Source organism: Rutidosis leptorrhynchoides, chromosome 6 (assembly GCF_046630445.1).
Source record: "Rutidosis leptorrhynchoides isolate AG116_Rl617_1_P2 chromosome 6, CSIRO_AGI_Rlap_v1, whole genome shotgun sequence".
Taxonomy (NCBI): domain Eukaryota; kingdom Viridiplantae; phylum Streptophyta; class Magnoliopsida; order Asterales; family Asteraceae; genus Rutidosis; species Rutidosis leptorrhynchoides.
The window spans coordinates 79,802,682-79,809,799 of record NC_092338.1 but is presented as its reverse complement, the minus strand read 5'-3'; positions in this window follow the sequence as shown (position 1 = coordinate 79,809,799).

The following is a 7,118-nucleotide window of genomic DNA, read 5'->3' as shown; positions in this document are numbered from 1 at the left end:
ATCGTTATCCACATTGGTTTAGAAAAACCTGGTGGTTTAGAGGTTCCCGGGTCATTGTTACAACTTAAGGACTTCGGGGATTGACGATACATATAAAGTTCATCGGGGTTGGAATTAGATTTCTCTATTTTTATGCCCTTTCCCTTATTATTTTCTTTTGCCTTTTTAAATTCAGTTGGGGTAATTTCTATAACATCATCGGAATTCTCGTCGGAATCCGATTCATCGGAGAATTGGTAATCCTCCCAATATTTTGCTTCCTTGGCGGAAACACCATTGACCATAATTAACCTTGGTCGGTTGGTTGAGGATTCTCTTTTACTTAACCGTTTTATTATTTCCCCCACCGGTTCTATTTCTTCTTCCGGTTCCGATTCTTCTTCCGGTTCCGACTCTTCTTCCGGTTCCTCCTCGGGAACTTGTGAATCAGTCCACGAATCATTCCAATTTACATTTGACTCTTCATTATTATTAGGTGAGTCAATGGGACTTGTTCTAGAGGTAGACATCTATCACATAATATCAAACACGTTAAGAAATTAATATATCACATAATATTCATATGTTAAAAATATATAGTTTCCAACAAAAATGTTAAGCAATCATTTTTAAAGAAAACACGGTCAAAGTCCAGACTCACTAATGCATCCTAACAAACTCGTTAGTAACCTACAACTAGTTGTCCACAGTTAGATGTACAGAAATAAATCGATAAATATTATCTTGAATCAATCCACGACCCAGTGTATACATATCTCAGTATTGATCACAACTCAAACTATATATATTTTGGAATCAACCTCAACCCTGTATAGCTAACTCCAACATTCACATATAGAGTGTCTATGGTTGTTCTGAAATATATATAGATGTGTCGACATGATAGGTCGAAACATTGTATACGTGTCTATGGTATCTCAAGATTACATAATATACAATACAAGTTGATTAAGTTATGGTTGGAATAGATTTGTTACCAATTTTCACGTAGCTAAAATGAGAAAAATTATCCAATCTTGTTTTACCCATAACTTCTTCATTTTAAATCCGTTTTGAGTGAATCAAATTGCTATGGTTTCATATTGAACTCTATTTTATGAATCTAAACAGAAAAAGTATAGGTTTATAGTCAGAAAAATAAGTTACAAGTCGTTTTTGTAAAGGTAGTCATTTCAGTCGAAAGAACGACGTCTAGATGACCATTTTAGAAAACATACTTCCACTTTGAGTTTAACCATAATTTTTGGATATAGTTTCATGTTCAAAATAAAAATCATTTTCTCAGAATAACAACTTTTAAATCAAAGTTTATCATAGTTTTTAATTAACTAACCCAAAACAGCCCGCGGTGTTACTACGACGGCGTAAATCCGGTTTTACGGTGTTTTTCGTGTTTCCAGGTTTTAAATCATTAATTTAGCATATCATATAGATATAGAACATGTGTTTAGTTGATTTTAAAAGTCAAGTTAGAAGGATTAACTTTTGTTTGCGAACAAGTTTAGAATTAACTAAACTATGTTCTAGTGATTACAAGTTTAAACCTTCGAATAAGATAGCTTTATATGTATGAATCGAATGATGTTATGAACATCATTACTACCTTAAGTTCCTTGGATAAACCTACTGGAAAAGAGAAAAATGGATCTAGCTTCAACGGATCCTTGGATGGCTCGAAGTTCTTGAAGCAGAATCATGACACGAAAACAAGTTCAAGTAAGATCATCACTTGAAATAAGATTGTTATATTTATAGAAATTGAACCAAAGTTTGAATATGATTATTACCTTGTATTAGAATGATAACCTACTGTAAGAAACAAAGATTTCTTGAGGTTGGATGATCATCTTACAAGATTGGAAGTGAGCTAGCAAACTTGAAAGTATTCTTGATTTTATGAAACTAGAACTTTTGGAATTTATGAAGAACACTTAGAACTTGAAGATAGAACTTGAGAGAGATCAATTAGATGAAGAAAATTGAAGAATGAAAGTGTTTGTAGGTGTTTTTGGTCGTTGGTGTATGGATTAGATATAAAGGATATGTAATTTTGTTTTCATGTAAATAAGTCATGAATGATTACTCATATTTTTGTAATTTTATGAGATATTTCATGCTAGTTGCCAAATGATGGTTCCCACATGTGTTAGGTGACTCACATGGGCTGCTAAGAGCTGATCATTGGAGTGTATATACCAATAGTACATACATCTAAAAGTTGTGTATTGTACGAGTACGAATACGGGTGCATACGAGTAGAATTGTTGATGAAACTGAACGAGGATGTAATTGTAAGCATTTTTGTTAAGTAGAAGTATTTTGATAAGTGTCTTGAAGTCTTTCAAAAGTGTATGAATACATATTAAAACACTACATGTATATACATTTTAACTGAGTCGTTAAGTCATCGTTAGTCGTTACATGTAAATGTTGTTTTGAAACCTTTAGGTTAACGATCTTGTTAAATGTTGTTAACCCAATGTTTATAATATCAAAAGAGATTTTAAATTATTATATTATCATGATATTATGATGTACGAATATCTCTTAATATGATATATATACATTAAATGTCGTTACAACGATAATCGTTACATATATGTCTCGTTTCAAAATCATTAAGTTAGTAGTCTTGTTTTTACATATGTAGTTCATTGTTAATATACTTAATGATATGTTTACTTATCATAATATCATGTTAACTATATATATAACCATATATATGTCATCATATAGTTTTTACAAGTTTTAACTTTCGTGAATCACCGGTCAACTTGGGTAGTCAATTGTCTATATGAAACCTATTTCAATTAATCAAGTCTTAACAAGTTTGATTGCTTAATATGTTGGAAACATTTAATCATGTAAATATCAATCTCAATTAATATATATAAACATGGAAAAGTTCGGGTCACTACATACGGACCAGGGGTTAACAGAACGAAAGGAACAAATGGTGTCGGAGCGAGTAATGGCGGAGCAAGTAGTGTCGGAGCAAGTTATGCCAATGTAGTTTGTTATAAATGTGGAAAATAGGGCCACATTATTAGAAATTGCCCAAATCAAGAGAACACGAGTGGACAAGGCCGCAGAAGAGTTTTCAATATTAATGCGGCAGAGGCACAGGAAGACCCGGAGCTTGTTACGGGTACGTTTCTTATTGACAATAAATCTGCTTACGTTTTATTTGATTCGGGTGCAGATAGAAGCTATATGAGTAGAGATTTTTGTGCTAAATTAAGTTGTCCATTGTCACCTTTGGATAGTAAATTTTTACTCGAATTAGCAAATGGTAAATTAATTTCAGCAGATAATATATGTCGGAATCGAGAAATTAAACTGGTTAGTGAAACATTTAAGATTGACTTGATACTAGTAGAGTTAGGGAGTTTTGATGTGATAATCGGTATGGACTGGTTGAAAGAAGTGAAAGCAGAGATCGTTTGTTACAAAAATGCAATTCGCATTATACGAGAAAAAGGAAAACCCTTAATGGTGTACGGAGAAAAGGGCAACACGAAGCTACATCTTATTAGTAATTTGAAGGCACAAAAACTAATAAGAAAATGTTGCTATGCTGTTCTAGCACACGTCGAGAAAGTACAAACTGAAGAAAAGAGCATCAATGATGTTCCCGTCGCAAATGAATTTCCCGATGTATTTCCGAAAGAATTACCGGGATTACCCCCACATCGATCCGTTGAATTTCAAATAGATCTTGTACCAGGAGCAGCACCAATAGCTCGTACTCCTTACAGACTCGCACCCAGCGAGATGAAAGAACTGCAAAGCCAATTACAAGAACTTTTAGAGCGTGGTTTCATTCGACCAAGCACATCACTGCGGGGAGCTCCTGTTTTGTTTGTCAAGAAGAAAGATGGTACATTCAGGTTGTGTATCGACTACCGAGAGTTGAACAAACTTACCATCAAGAACCGCTACCCACTACCTAGAATCGACTACTTATTTGATCAACTACAAGGCTCGTCTATTTATTCAAAGATTGACTTACGTTCCGGGTATCATCAAATGCGGGTGAAAGAAGATGATATTCCAAAGACTGCTTTCAGAACACGTTACTGTCATTACGAGTTTATGGTCATGCCGTTTGGTTTAACTAATGCACCAGCTGTGTTCATGGACCTTATGAACCGAGTGTGTGGACCATACCTTGACAAGTTTGTCATTGTTTTCATTGATGACATACTTATTTACTCAAAGAATGACCAAGAACACGGTGAACATTTGAGAAAGGTGTTAGAAGTATTGAGGAAGGAAGAATTGTACGCTATATTTTTAAAGTGTGCATTTTGGTTGGAAGAAGTTCAATTCCTCGGTCACATAGTGAACAAAGAAGGTATTAAGGTGGATCCGGTAAAGATAGAAACTGTTGAAAAGTGGGAAACCCCGAAAACTCCGAAACACATACGTCAGTTTTTAGGACTAGCTGGTTACTACAGAAGGTTCATCCAAGACTTTTCCAGAATAGCAAAACCCTTGACTGCATTAACGCATAAAGGGAAGAAATTTGAATGGGAGGATGAACAAGAGAAAGCGTTTCAGTTATTGAAGAAAAAGCAAACTACGGCACCTATATTGTCATTGCCTGAAGGGAATGATGATTTTGTGATTTATTGTGACGCATCAAAGCAAGGTCTCGGTTGTGTATTAATGCAACGAACGAAGGTGATTGCTTATGCGTCTAGACAATTGAAGATTCACGAACAAAATTATACGACGCATGATTTGGAATTAGGCGCGGTTGTTTTTGCATTAAAGACTTGGAGGAACTACTTATATGGGGTCAAAAGTATTATATATACCGACCACAAAAGTCTTCAACACATATTTAATCAGAAACAACTGAATATGAGGCAGCGTAGGTGGATTGAATTGTTGAATGATTACGACTTTGAGATTCGTTACCACCCGGGGAAGGCAAATGTGGTAGCCGACGCCTTGAGCAGGAAGGACAGAGAACCCATTCGAGTAAAATCTATGAATATAATGATTCACAATAACCTTACTACTCAAATAAAGGAGGCGCAACAAGGAGTTTTAAAAGAGGGAAATTTAAAGGATGAAATACCCAAAGGATCGGAGAAGCATCTTAATATTCGGGAAGACGGAACCCGGTATAGGGCTGAAAGGATTTGGGTACCAAAATTTGGAGATATGAGAGAAATGGTACTTAGAGAAGCTCATAAAACCAGATACTCAATACATCCTGGAACGGGGAAGATGTACAAGGATCTCAAGAAACATTTTTGGTGGCCGGGTATGAAAGCCAATGTTGCTAAATACGTAGGAGAATGTTTGACATGTTCTAAGGTCAAAGCTGAGCATCAGAAACCATCAGGTCTACTTAACAACCCGAATTCCCAGAATGGAAATCGGAAAACATTACTATGGATTTCATCACTAAATTGCCAAGGACTGCAAGTGGTTTTGATACTATTTGGATAATAGTTGATCATCTCACCAAATCAGCACACTTCCTGCCAATAAGAGAAGATGACAAGATGGATAAGTTAGCACGACTGTGTTTGAAGGAAGTCGTCTCCAGACATGGAATACCAATCTCTATTATCTCTGATAGGGATGGCAGATTTATTTCAAGATTCTGGCAGACATTACATCAAGTATTAGGAACTCGTCTAGACATGAGTACTGCCTATCATCCACAAACTGATGGGCAGAGCGAAAGGACGATACAAACGCTTGAAGACATGCTACGAGCATGTGTTATTGATTTCGGAAACAGTTGGGATCGACACCTACCGTTAGCAGAATTTTCCTACAACAACAGTTATCATTCTAGTATTGAGATGGCGCCATTTGAGGCACTTTATGGTAGAAATTGCAGGTCTCCGATTTGTTGGAATGAAGTGGGGGATAGACAGATTACGGGTCCAGAGATAATACAAGAAACTACCGAGAAAATCATCCAAATTCAACAAAGATTGAAAACCGCCCAGAGTCGACAAAAGAGCTACGCGGACAGTAAAAGAAAAGATATAGAGTTTGAAATTGGAGAAATGGTCATGCTTAAGGTTTCACCGGGGGAAACTAAATCCAAGGTACATTGGACCATTCAAGATTATAGATCGTGTCAGACCAGTAGCCTACCAACTGGAGCTACCTCAACAACTCGTGGCTGTACATAACACTTTCCACGTCTCAAATTTGAAGAAATGTTTTGCTAAAGAAGATCTCACTATTCCGTTGGACGAAATCCAAATCAATGAAAAACTTCAATTCATTGAAGAACCCATCGAAATAATGGATCGTGAGGTTAAGAGACAAACAAAACAAGATACCGATTGTTAAGGTTCGATGGAATGCTCGTAGAGGACCCGAGTTCACCTGGGAGTGTGAAGATCAGATGAAGAAGAAATACCCGCATCTATTTCTAGAAGATTCGTCAACACTTTCAACAGCTTAAAATTTCGGGACGAAATTTATTTAACGGGTAGGTACTGTAGTGACCCGAACTTTTCCATGTTTATATATATTAAATGAAATTGATATTTACATGATTAAGTGTTTCCAACATGTTAAGTACTCAAACTTATTAAGACTTGATTAATTGGAATAGGTTTCATATAGACAAATGACCACCCAAGTTGACCGGTGATTCACGAACGTTAAAACTTGTAAAAACTATACGATGACATATATATGGTTATATATATAGTTAACATGATTTTATTATAAGTATGTATCTCATTAGGTATTTTAACAATGAGTTATATACATAAAAATGAGACTATTAAATTAAGAAACTCGAAAACGATATATATAACGATTATCGTTATAACGTCTTACTAGGTACATATGAATCATATTAAGATATTGATACACTTGGTTAATTATGTTAGATGATAAGTAAATATATCATTAAGTGTATTAACAATGAACTACATATGTAAAAATAAGACTACTAACTTAATGATTTTGAAACGAGACATATATGTAACGATTATCGTTGTAACGACATTTAATGTATATAGATCATATTAAGAGATATTCGTACATCATAATATCATGATAATATAATAATTTAAAATCTCATTTGATATTATAAACATTGGGTTAACAACATTTAACAAGATCGT